Raw genomic sequence first — 13,760 nt, forward strand, 5'->3', positions numbered from 1 at the left:
GAAATTATCAGACCTGTGGTCATCTTTTAGGAAAAGTTTTCAGGAGAGGTCTTTATGTTGAGCATCCCAGCTTTCTGCAATGTTACTGCAAGAGACAGGACACAGTTAATAGATAAAGGGTCTTTAAGGTCTAAAGAAACACATTGATGGGCTTAACAACAGTCTACAAGGAGGAAAGCGAGGTTTCTCTGCATTGAGAATGAATGATAGAGGAGCCTTAAATGTAAGATTTAAATGGAGAAGTAAAGATAAAGTGGTGAACTCACATAAGTAACTCCTGTTCTCTCAGTTAGGTTGATAGAATATGGCATCGTAGATCTGGAGCTTACAAAACATGAGTTCAAGTATTTTATCCATAAAATAAGTTTAGCTTCAATTTCTTTGATTTAGAAATGAAAATAATAACACCTCATTTCTAGGATTATGAAAAACATTAAAAGAAAATATTTTAGACAGGGCGTAGTGTTTATCACAAAAACAATCAACAAATGGTAGCAAATAAAGAACAACTCCTGGTTATGTGGAAATGATGAAACAGAAAAAAAAATTTCTGTGCTGCAGACACAGAGCAGGAAGCCATTCCTGACAAACCTGCCCTCTGTGCTGTGTGGCTTCCAGAAGCAGAGAGACTCCCTGTAAACGTCTGGATGGCCCTGGGTATGCCAATGTCATCTGTGCATACACTCAGGAGGTGTCCAGGGAGGGTCTGCCATGTGCCAGGCGGGGACAGTAAGTGAGTCAGAAAGGGCTCCTGACATCCGGTAGCCTCGTGTGAGTTTAGGACAAGCAGGAGAACCAGTGACACGTCAGGGAGTTAGTGATACCCAAGTGTGACGGTGGCTGCGTGATTACCCCAACCTTTGAAGAGTTAGTGGGGCAATGCTTCTCCTCCCGAGGAATACAACCAGAAGTGCATAGAACAGCCCCAAAATGCTAGAACAAGAGTAGGGGAGGGAAGCTGCTGTGCCAGGGCTGATGAAACGAGAGAGAATATGTCAGGCTGACAGCACTGGAAAGTGACCCCCATACCAAGCCTAGGAATCTCCCCTCCAGCACCATCTGGCATAGACAAGGTGGGTTAATAGCAGAAGAGCCATCCTGTATGTCTCGGCTTTCCTTTGGGGGTTTGCTGTGCTTTTCCCTTTTGTTGAGACCGAAATGAGATCAGCACCTTTCACCCAAATCTTTATCCCGCTGGAAGTGAACCACATGTGAGATAAAAGCTCTAAAATACACAGTGCTCCCGTTTTCACCCACTTTCATAAATAAGCCCCATGAGTCACGTCCACCCACTATGTGTACTGTTCATCACCTGCTCCCGACATCTCAGGGTGCACAGGGGCTAAGGTTGTTTAGCCAAGACAGGAAAGAACCAGGTCTGTTGTGTTTGGCAGCTTATTATTGCAAGGTGGGGAGCTGCTGCTTATCACCTCCCTTAAAGAAGGACAAGGGAAAAGAAGCCTGCATGGTAAAGCTTCATGAGTGCAAAGCTTCCATCTCTGTATTTATACGTAATCGAATCTACATTCTCTGTCCATATCAAATTATAAAGCCAGCATGCCCCAACTTTTATGAGCAAGAAATAAACTTAGAGTAGATGTTTAGAAAGCTGTTTAACTGCAGTGGTACTTTATAAAGACATATCTTTCAACATTATCTACTAATCTGTTTTTCTCTATCAGTGTTTTATTATTTGAGTCAATACCATGCTACCGGGGCATGCTCACTGAAGGATTAAAAAATGGCCAAGGAGGAAGCCCAGCCCTGAAGGTGCTCACAATGTGGTTGGAAGATAGGCTCTGGGGATAAAGCAGTGGGCAACAAAAGCTGCTCCCGAATGCACCCTAGGTCGGTTTGCCCCTCCGGTTCTCAATGCTGTAAGTTCCTGGAGGTGATACACTTAGCTTGGAAGCCATGGATTCATCTCAAGGCCAAAATCAAAAAACACTGAACTGGCCCTTGAGGAGGGAGAGTTTGTTGGCAAACAGGAGAAGGAAAAGAAAAAGTAAGAAGAGGGACTGGTAAAAAACAGGGTTGAAGTAGAAATTAAAGCAGTGATTTTATAATATCAATAGAATGTAGATGCACCCAAGGGAGATGGTGTTGGAGAGAATGGGGGGTCTGCTTTAGAGGGGGACAATCTGCCAAACTGTTTTATGTGTATGGCAGGAATAAGGTCTGGGTGCCCTCTGTTCACTTACACTCCCACGGTGCAATCTGCCCTCCTCAACCTGGATCCTCACCTGCATCAGCTCAAAACAGCAAAGGTCTAGACAGAGCTCCACACAGTGGCTTCTCTGGACTCCACAACAGTCAGCTTTCTGAGGAGATGGGCTTTGTAATCGCACAGCAGAGGCAGCTGACTTCTTTTCCACAGCTCATCCTGCTTCTGCCTCCTTCCATTTCTCCTCATGGTTGTTGCTTATCAACTCATTATAAAAACAGGCTGCCGAGTTTCTACTCTTTCCCTTACTCCGGGGCAGGCAGATCTGTGTGTATACAGAAGCATATTTGCTTGTTTAAAAACATGTATCTGCTGAGTGTCCACACTGCTCTATAAATCAGCCATGACTTGGTCTAGAGCAAGAAGTCTAAGAGATGCTGAAACTCTGAGACAGGTCTCCCCACCTGGTGGATGGGATGGACCTCCAGCCATGTTACCAGCAGGAACACTTTCATAACGTAAGACTTTGGTCCCTTCAAGAAACATTGGGTCCGTGGAAGAATGCAGACAAATCAGTTGTGCAAAGTCAGTGAAGCCTGGTGTATGTTGGGTGTTATGGCTTCTCACTCTGATCCCTTGGGGTCATCTCACCTGAACCAGGAAATGAGAGGTGGTGTGATAGGGTCAGCTTAATGCATAGCTTAATGGAGAACAGATATGAGACCAGAAGAGTCCTCCAGCTGAGCTCTATTGTCAGAAGTGTTTGACAATTTCACACAGTCATTGAGCCATTGGGCACAACTTAGGATCCCTCACTCTGTGTCGGAAATCTGGGAGTCTTGAGAGAGACAGGACATGGAGCTCCATGCAGGACATCACAATGCCCCAGAGAAGCTTTCAGCCTAATTGAGGTGGCATCATGGTACAATGACAGCTCATGATAGATGAGGAGGCACACATAACTTGGTTCAAATTTACTCTATCAATCACTCTCCTCTGATTTCCTTTCTTCCTATTCCAGTCCATTTATTTATTACTTATTTGTGGTAACTGTAAGAGGTCTGTTAAATTTGACTCCTCTGCTCTTAATTTTATTCCCAATCTTTGTAGTTTTTCAGCAACCAACATGGGACATATTTAAATTAATATTCAGAAATATGTCCTTCTAAATAAATCATGTAAATGCATTTGCCGAAGATCCTTGAATATTTATACTTGCTGAGAAATCTATAAGGGCTTTTAAGTTTAATTTTCATCTTCTAAGTTAAAAACTTTTGAATACACTAGAAAACAAGAAGTTGGAAATAAACGGGAAGAAAAGATAGTGAAGACATTGTTCCTTTTCAGTCTATGTCCCGTCAGCTAAGAGTCACAATAAAATGGAGCATTATGATTAGAAACATGGAATTAAACAACAACCTTAATAAGAGAAAAAGACATCAGAGAAACACAAAGGGTTTATCTCTAGCATTTAATTCAGCATTTCTTCAAGGAGGCGGAGGCTTGTCAATAAGCAAGGCTTCCCTAACAGTGGTTTCCCAGATAAGCAGTGAGGAGCTGGCTGAAACATATAACACAGTAATAACATGACTGAGAAAGGTAAAGAGGATGCAGGAGCAAATAGTGATAAAAACAAAGGAGATAGGAATAAATAATAGAAAGCAATGTTTTGGGATTACACACAGCAATGAGGAAATTAAACTCAGGGAGAGAGAGGGAGAGAGAGGCGGGGGCAGCACACTTTGGTCTCCCTTGCTTCTCTAGCTAGGAGGAGTAAATGTGGGCTACAAGTCAGGAGGCTTTGTAGATGCACAATCTCTTACCTTCTTTCCCTGCTCCTTGTCTGAGAGAAAGGCTGTAAGGGGCTGGAGGCCCTTCCCACCCACCAGGTGGGGAGATCTGTCTCAGGGTGTCAGTGAGCCTCAGCTTTCTGGTCCTGGTCAAATTCACAGCTTGATTTATAGACTGGTGCAGTCAGCAGATGCATTTTTGTTAAACAAACAAATGTACTTCTGTATGTACATAAATATGTGTGCCTATATCAATATATACACGTGTTTCACTTATAAATGCCTCCCACCAAACCATAGTGAGCAGTTTCCAATTTAATTAACAGACTGAAATTGCTAAACGTCAGCAGAACCAGTTCAAAACTGGCTACAGGTGATCTGCCCCATTTGCAAAAAAAAAAAAAAAAAAATATTCACGGAGTGCAAAGGAAGAAGAACTTTTTCTTCTGAATTGAGCAGTTCTCCTTGGCAAGGAGAGGAGTCCCCTTGTAAATGGGCACATTTCCATACACAGGCATCACCACAAAGGCATCTCCAGAGAGTGGTGATACTTGACAAGCAGCCCCCACATCCCAGCTCTGACACTGCTGGAAGCCACAGAGAGGCAGCCTGGAGTCTGGGAGGGGACCTGTAAACTGCTCTTTTGTGAAGCCCAGGCTGCTGGTAGCCAAGTTTGGCGCTGACTTTGCAGGGTGAAGGAAACTGAGGCAACCCTGATTTGTTGAAAGGGCACACAAATTCCCAGGGGTTTCACGCAGCTTTGAGGTAGCCTCCACTGCCAATGGATGGGAAAGTGGGTGTGGGAGTGAAATTTGTTGCTAGGGCTCCCAGTGACCTGCCAAAATTTCCCCTCTTCTTTGAACTGGGTAACTGCCCCAGCTAGGCTCCCCAGGACTCTAAACAGGAAAGGGCTGAATATGCCCAGTCCCTTTCACCTTGCAAATGTGCCCTGGTGAGGGCAAACATGGCTCTGTTTGCTCTTCCTGGGGGACAAGTCAGGCATGAAGTCCCCTTTGTTCAAAAGGAGAACAACTCCTCCTGCCTCAGTCAGAGGGGCTGCCATGGAATCGGAATGGGAACAGGGATCCATCCCACCTGGGAGGGACAGATCTCTACAAAGCTGCTAGGGGACTCCTCAAGGTCTCTCTGAAGCCTTAGGTGACACAGAGATGCATGTGGTGGCTACCCAGAGAGTCTCGTCTGGTAGGTGGAACATTCCAGGAAGGGAGTCTTTCCAATGAGGAGAGCCAGTAGCTGCACCAGGTCTGCCTGAGCCTTAGCCTGTTTACCAAGGGGCACTGAGCTGAGGGGATGCATCTCAGATGTCAGATGTTAGTGCATCAGTGCAGGTGTTAGGGACAGACACCTGCAAAGATAGCAAGGTCACAGCATTTTCCTGCTGGTTTCTTTACAGATAAGTGAGCGCGTGAGATGCCATGCATGTGTATGTGCATGTGTGTGTCCACTTACAAGGATAATTCTGTTATGACATTTGGTGACAGGTGGGCTGATACAAATGAGTAAGCCCTCATCTGTAAAGTGAGAGGATCTACAGGGAAGGTGAACAGTTAGAGAAGTACTGGCACAGTACTAAGGAGACCCACACCAAGTGTGACTGACAACCACAGTAGATATTTAAATTTTTACAGAATTATAGTAAAAGACACATTGCCATGAATACCCTCAAAAACCTGGACACAGTCACCCCATTGCTGCCTTCAGTTTCTGATCCCGTCCTGGAGCCCTCAGGGAGGGCCTCTGGCTGTGGTGCTGTGACTGCCTTCTTGTCCTGAATTGGTCCTTAGCATTTATCTTTCATGGTTACTGAAGACTTTGGAGAAGAGCTGGCATTCACAGAGCAGCAGCATTCATCACGGTGGCTGTGATCACACTGTGCAGAGATCCAATAGAGGCTTCCATAGCACCCTCACGGAATGCCAAGAACACAGGCGGAAGTGCGGTCAGTGCATGGGCGTGGGGCATTGTTATGGCCTAGTGCTAACCAGTGCGCCTCCTTCCTGTTCTGTATGCACTGTTCTCGATAGGATTAAAATTCCATTTCCAGTAAAGACTGAAGTTCCAACTTCTTGTAAATTCCCCCAAACCCCGCTTCCAAATGTTTCTGCAAAGTGTGCTGATCCAGGAAAATGTTTAACTGCAGAGAGCAACGGAATGTACCAAGAATCCCAAATGTTAATAGGTCAACAGCTTTGCGGATTTTTAGCTTAAAAAACCCCACCCTCTGTTGCACCCGCAGTCTTCCATATTGGCTACTGGAAATAAAGCCTTTGCTCCAAATTTCTTAATTTCTTGCTTCTTTGGATTTATTCTGGGGTCCGAGCTATCACAGCAGGGGAATTTTGAAGGTGTCCGATGACAATGTCTTTTATGATAATTTTTTTAATTTACAAATTCCCTGTATATTTTAATCACCCCATATATAAGAGAAATAAATTCTGAGAAATCATATTTAATCAAGCAAGATCAGGAAAGGCAAGATTTTTAACAAAATAGGTTTGGAACTATTTTGCAGAAATGAACCTAATGATGGGATGTGTTGGAAAAATATTGGAGACTGAAGCCCATGAGAATCTATGTTTTCAGCATCTAGTCAAAGTGCAACAAAACTTTTTATTAATGCCATGGAATTGGGAGAGTGTGAGAAGGAAAAGGCTGGAGAGGTTCTGCAAACAGAATCTGCAGACTTAACTCCCTGGGTCTGGCAGGGAGGAGGGAGAAGGGAAGGAGACAATGCCAGGGTTTGGGGCCCCAGGGACTGGGATAATGGTGCTGTAGTAAAGAGACAAAGGAGTCTGGAGACCTGAGCTTAGTTTGGGTGCATTGAAATGAAGACACCAGCTAGAAACAATTAGAGCCGCTCAGCACGCAGCTGAATTACAGGAAACAGGACAGGGCTAGGGCTCAGAGTCGGGAGTTGTTTATTTGGCAAATGGTTTCAAAAATCTTCCTATACTCTGGGCAGTGTAGGAGCCACTGTGCAGGGAGACAAAGCTGAACAGGGGAATGGCCTCTGGGGCCCTGGTGAGCTGTGGGCAAGTGACAAGCAGATGAGTCCAGAGGTTTCCTGCAAGGCGCCAGCTGCCTGGGTGAAAGGAAGGCAGCCAGTGTCCTCACATCTGAAAGAGCTCCAAGCACTGTGGCTGTACTAGCAGCAGGTGACCTCTCAGTGGCAGGGATGAGGCCTGACCTTCCGAAGGACACTGCGAAAGCTCACCTTAAGGGAGAGCAGGGCCCAAGTGAGAGGATGGAAAACAGCAACCAAGGTGGCTGGAATCCAGCATCAGGGCGGACACTACTAATCCCACTGCTGTAGAGGCTGAGGCAGAAGGGTCCCAAGTGAGAGGCCAGCCTAGGCGACTTGGTGATCTTGTGAGACTCTGAAAATATGGGATGCAAAGGGGCTGGGGGTAGCTTAGCCTTGATTTCAGTCCTCAGTATAAAAGGGGAAGAAGGAAAGAAAAAACAAAAAGAGAGAAAAAGTGATACAGAACCATATATTCTGAGCAAGACTTAAGGGTCATACTAAGGAATCCAGAGAATTACAAAAAAAAAAAAAAAAAATTGGCAGATGGGTTTTAAACCGAAGACTTAGTGGGTTTTAATTCTATAGAAACTACTCTGACAGCCATATAGGAAAGCAGAGGTAAAACTACAGTGCTTGAGATCAGCAGTTCTGATTCCAAATAGTACAAAAGGCACTGAGAACAGTGAGTGGACTCATAAGATAGAAATAAAAGACCCCAGAACTATGCTGATGAGGAGGGGCAGGAGAGAAGAGTCAAGAAAAATGTCTCGCCTATTGCTGGTCACCAAATGGTTACCATTCCCTAAGTAGCAAACACAAATAGAGCTAGGGATGCTGTGTGTGTGTGTGTGTGTGTGTGTGTGTGTGTGTGTGTGTGTGTACACACCCGTAGTCCGATTTCCTTCGATGAGAAGGAGGCAGTCAAACTTGGGGTGTTTAAATTAGGTTATATATAAATAGGGAGGCGCCCAGAGAAGTCAAGTCTGGGAATACACATTTTGAAGTCATTGCAGAGATAAAACAGAAAAAGGACCAAAGAAGCTCCTTGAAGAATATCAATGTTTCAGAGATACTAAAAAGAAGAGACCCCAACAATGGCTAAGAAACTGTTACCAGAAGGCTAGAGGGGAAACCAGGAGAGATTTGGGCTCCAGAAAAGAAGGGAGAAGCCGGCCACAGAGAGCGAGGGCTTCCACACACCCACGGCTGCCAACAGAAGTCCTCCTGGGTACAGTGCACAGGAATCCTCAGCATCTTTCCAGAGCATGTTCTGTGGAAGAGGAGACAGAGGCCTGGGTGGCCTGGCTGTGGACTGGAAGACTCTGAAATGTCAGCAGACTGAACCCCCATTCATACAGGGAGCTGAGGATGGAGAGAGAGGCCAGGGCCAGGACTTTCCGGGAGGTGGAAGAAAGGTGTGTAGACGTCAGTTCTAGAAATTTGTCAAGGAAAACAAGGACTAAGGCAAAGCAGGAATTAGTTGAGGTGAAAAATTCAAAATATAAAGGAAAAGTCTAGAGGATGAGCAAGCAGGCCAGTGGTTGGCAGGAATTTGGATTTAAGGGGAATCATCTCCACTTCCCCTCATTCTACTGCCGCAGCCTCGGAAAACAAAGAGTAGTGGGGACCTTGATGCCCTAAGAAGCTTTTCCTACATTATGTTATAGGAATATTCCTAACTATTCCTGGTTTAAGAAGAACAAGCATCACCATCCAGTGGAACTGACAGGAAGTAGCAGAGAGCTGAGCCTAAAACACCCTTGCAGGATACACCAGTCAGAAAGGCACTGGCCAGCACCTCCTGGAGAATGCAAATGTCCCCCTGAAGAGCTGAGATGCATGGACTCAGGCCCATGTACTTCTCAGGTAAATACCATTGGCTTTGATGAAAGACATTCTCCAGTTCATAGACATAGGAAAGGGAGTCACAGGGGCTTCAGCGGAGCCTGGAGGGAAGCTGGGGAAGGGAAAGAGGTCCAGGAATAGATCCCACCATTCAGATCTGCTCCCACCTGGAGATCCAGTCCTCCTCTGCCCCTCAGGCCCCTCTTCAGGGATCAGTTGCTTCCCCACTTTCAGTGTTGCTCACCAAGGGGCAGTGGTTCAAATAGGAATAACCACTGTTCACAAAATGCTGTTACCAGCCTGAAGCAGAAGCAGCTCTGCAGCAGGAAGGAAGCAGGACCTGGGTTGAGACATTCGGTGAAGTCCCTGACAGCATCTAGGGCAGGGACACCCTTTATGTGCCTGGTGGCCCAGCAGCTAGAAAGATGCCTGGTCATAGCCCTGCTCACCACAGGGTAACTGCAGAGCTGCAGTGTGGAGTCATGGGGGAAGGAGATGAAGAATTTGGGCTCTCAAGAAGAACAAGAGGCCCGTCTCTACCTTCCCTTTGAATATAAATAAATAACTGATTAAGCCTCAGAGTGTGTTTTATTTCCAGGCCTAGCAGCGGGAACAGGAAGCAAGGTGACTTGGTTTTCAGGTCCCTGCACATTTTGAATGCTCTGTGAATTCCAGGAAAGCAATCCCATATGTGAAAATAAAAGGCCAGAATAAATCTGCCTTCTTTATTGGATGAACCTTTAAGCTCTCAGCAGGGAAGAAGCATTTCTTCTAATACAGAGATAGAGTTGTTTGCGACCAAAAGGGTGAAAAAAATCCAATTAAAAAGTGGGATTTGTGAGGGCTCAGCATTGGCCTAAACAACATAACCAAGTGGATACATCAGCACGGATGCTAAAGGCGTGGAGGCTGATGTGGGAGATTACAAACCAGTTTCTACTCTGTTGGCTTTTTCATCAGAGAGAGTAGTTTACTGTCCTGAATGCAGTCATAAATATTGCTAAATAAACATTAGAATGAGGCTTAAACTTCTCTTTTGCTCTAAATGCTTATACAAATGTTCTATATTTTGCTAAAGAGACCACTTGGGAAAAAAATGAAAATCCAAGTCACATTGGTTTTATCACTTAGAGCAAAAATTATTACCAGCTGAATGATTTGTAGGTAACCAGAACCCAGTCCCTGGGCCCATGTGACATTTTCCAGTGACATGCACCCTCAATTTTTAAGGAAAATGCAGTCCAGTGGTGACGCATCCCCACTGGTCCCTTTGCTCTTGTCCTGTGTACCTGCCCCGGAGTGCCCTGCTCCAACCACCAGTGCCCAGTCTCTTACTTCAAGACAGCTTGGAGGAGGCTGCAGGATGTTGCTGTGCTGCAAGACTGAGGACCATGGGCACTTTGCTGATAGCACCTAAGGTTTACCTAGTATTCACTCCCTGCCACTCTCCATGTGAAGCCTTTCTCTGACACCACCCTTAAATTCTAGCTCTGTCTCTGCAGAGCCTGAGAGCAGACACCACTACCTTCTAAGGGGCTGTTACACTGGTGTGAACACAGCTATGTGCAATCACACCTGCAAGAACTGCAGGGAAGATTTCTGATGGGCAACTGGGTAAAGACTAAATGAACTTGTTGGGAAATCAATAAGCAGCAAATACATGAGGTAAATGGTTTTGCTGATAAAGCCCAAGTTTCAAAGTCACTGTTAGTTAAAGAAAAAACTAAGCTGGGTCTCTGGAGAAACTCGATTCCTTCCCCATGGCGTCTGTTTGCATCTGTTCCCTGCCAGTGACTCTGGTTTTCACGATCCAATGTTAAAAATGTTCATACATATTTTAAACTGTCATGGATTTTCATATCTACACAAAAGGAGCTTCCTGCTACGGTGTGTGATTGCCAACAAGTACAGTGGGATGTACTGAGAGGCGTAGCTAGAGGGCTCTGGATTAAGCCCCATCTCACTCCCTAATCACACCGTGGTGATTAGGTGTTGCTGCTGACTGGGGCTCACTGAGCACCTCCTCACACAGGATTCTCCCTCCTGTATTCACAAAGACTGCACGAAAGAAAGGTGGTTTCCAGCTGGATAAAGCACTGGTTCACTGTTACATGGCACGGTGCTCACTCACAGTCACATCTGTGTCCCACATGGAACCTGCCCTCACTTCCAGGCAGTCTGGGCACCCATATCGTGTGAATGCAAGAAACCCAAAAAGTTTCTTCACTTTAAAAAGGCACAGTTACATACACTTCTGCCTGCTGTTCTCCAGATGCCTTCCGTGTAAATCACTCCATCACAGGATTCATCATCTCCAGGGAAAAATGTTAAGTATCAAAGCAAGTTCCAAATATGTATTTATAGAAGGGAAAAAATTAATGAAGATTGGAAACAATTTGAATTAAGAATTAAAGGCTGGATAAAAAGGACAGGAGAAACAACACAAATAGAAGATGAATTTTTTTTTTTAGAAAAAAAGAATAAAAATTAATGAAAAAGAAAGTGGCTGTAATGACATTCTAGGGACAGAATAAAGACAAATGATAACATGAAAAGTACTCAAATTCATATTTTCAAGGGATTATTAGTAACCAGTCATGTGAATTAAAACAGCCAACTTGTTAGTCCATGTATTTCACACAACAAAGTTAAAAAGCCTGACAATAACAAGTTTTGGTGATGATGTAGGATAGTAGAAATTTCCCATATCATCACTTAAAATGTACAAATGCAGCAGAAAGCAGTCTGGTGATTTTAAAAGCCAAGGTTGCACTTGACAGCTACTTAGCAATTGTGCCCCTAGGCAGATTCTGTAGTGAGAAACTTGAGTTGGTATTCAAGGAGCATGATGAACAACCACTGCTTGATGAGAAAAACAAAAGATTTGAAAATAGATACAAATTTGGGAGCAGACAAAAAAGTTATATTTTTAAGATGAACCCCACATAAAAAGCAAATTTACTATCAGAATAATCATCAACATAAGTGAATATTGAAAGTATATTTTTCTCTTTTTAATTTAATTTTAAAGAAAAAAAGATAAATATGAGAATGAAACCAAGTCTCCAAATGGGTTAGTGGGACAATCACAATATGTGATGCATTGCCTGCTGCCGTCTCTGTAGTAGTTATTCAGAGTACAAGATACAGGCATGATACCTCATCCAAACAGTGTTAGTACAAAACTCCGTTTTCAATAAAATAAGAGAAACTACTGTGTAACTCTTAACTGTCTTGTGTATACATATATGTTTTTCTTTTTCTCTTTCTCTCTTCCCCTTTCCCCATCACAGTTTGTCTTTTCTTCTGAACAGTTTCTTCCCTAGTCACAGTACCTCATACATATTATGAATCTATTTTATTCATTCAGTTACTCACACTAGTGAGACACAGGAGTTTACACATATGGGTCTGATTTATTTCTCTTCTGAGTATGGTCTCAAGTTGCTTCCATTTACCTGTAAAAGTCTCCAGGTTATCTTTCTTTAGGATAGAGTAGAACTCCATTCTATGAAAAAAATCACATTTCTTTTTATCCATGCCTTGGTTGATGGGTATTTGGGTTGTTGCTAAGATCTAGTTATTCCAAATTGTGCTGCTATAAACATGGATGCACATACATCATTGTGGCATAGTGTTTTCAATTCTTCTGGAAAGATACCCAGAAGAGGAATAGCTAGGTCGAATGAACTCTAATACTGTTTTTTGAGGAGTTTCCACAGTGAGCACCCCAGTGGTTGTACCAGTCTACACTCCCACCAACAAGTGCAGAAGGGTTCCTTTCCTCTTAAAGCCTCTCTAGCATTTTGATATTTTGATGAAACTCATTCTTTCTGGAGTGAGATAGAATTCCAGTGCTGTTTTAGTTTTAACAAAGAAATATAAGATGAACTCCAAAGTAGGATATCATTAGCACAGAGTGTAAAAACACATGAGTAAAGTTAAATGTTTAACATTATTATGTAGCAAAAGTACAAAATGTTGGTCTGAAAGGATATAAGACCAAGGATGTGCTTGAGGGAGACAAAGGGAATTGTTTGGTTTAAGGATACAGGAAATCTTCTGCTAAATATTCAACATTATTTTTTTCTTAGTCAATATAGCAAAATACTATATTCACTAAATCTGGGAGCAGCTATAGGGTATTTATTTTATTGTTTTCTGGACATTTTATGAGTTTATATTAATTATAGTAAAAACAGCACATTCTGTATTCTTTAGAATAATTTTTTTATAATTTTAATCAGAAATCTCTCCTCCCTACTTTGATAAGAAGTGAATAGAATTTTGCATGATTGTGTTAGGAATTTTTATGCATTATTAAGCTCATATTATTAAGCTCTGGGCTGACCCCAGGTGAAAGGTTCTCCTGAGAGGCCTGTCTGGGGTGAACAGGTGGAGTGGGCGGTAGCCTGTCTCCAAGTTTATACCTGGGTCCTCCTGTGCCCAGAGACCCTCTGAGTTCCCTCTGAGCTCATGGACAGTGAACTCATTTTGGCTGGGAGGATGCAATGTGGTGCTAGGCACCCAGTGAACTACTGTAAGGTGGTGGGGAAGCATCTGAAGTTCTGCTGCTCCAGAGGAGGACAGAGAAATCGCGACAGAACACAGCCAAGCTTTGCTTGGAGTGGAACTCCAAGAATTGGCATGAGATGATGATGAGAACACAGAAGGTGTCCTGAGAACCGTGCCACTTCATTGGCTTCAACAGTCCCTCCTTTGGGATAATGACTGAATAGAGAGGGAATCACTAACCCTTCCAGAGTCCTAGCTTAGAGGGTCCTCTTGTGCACTTTTGACAACAAAACTAGGTGAAATTCAAATTCATACATTCACTAGTAGTTCTGTGCTGTGAGTGTTAACCTCCATTCAGGATATGGAAGTGTTAAATATGTACACAAATGCAGTGATTTGA

The sequence above is a fragment of the Cavia porcellus genome, unplaced genomic scaffold (genome assembly GCF_034190915.1).
Source record: "Cavia porcellus strain 051 isolate PalLab524CR breed Dunkin Hartley unplaced genomic scaffold, mCavPor4.1 scaffold_1, whole genome shotgun sequence".
Taxonomy (NCBI): domain Eukaryota; kingdom Metazoa; phylum Chordata; class Mammalia; order Rodentia; family Caviidae; genus Cavia; species Cavia porcellus.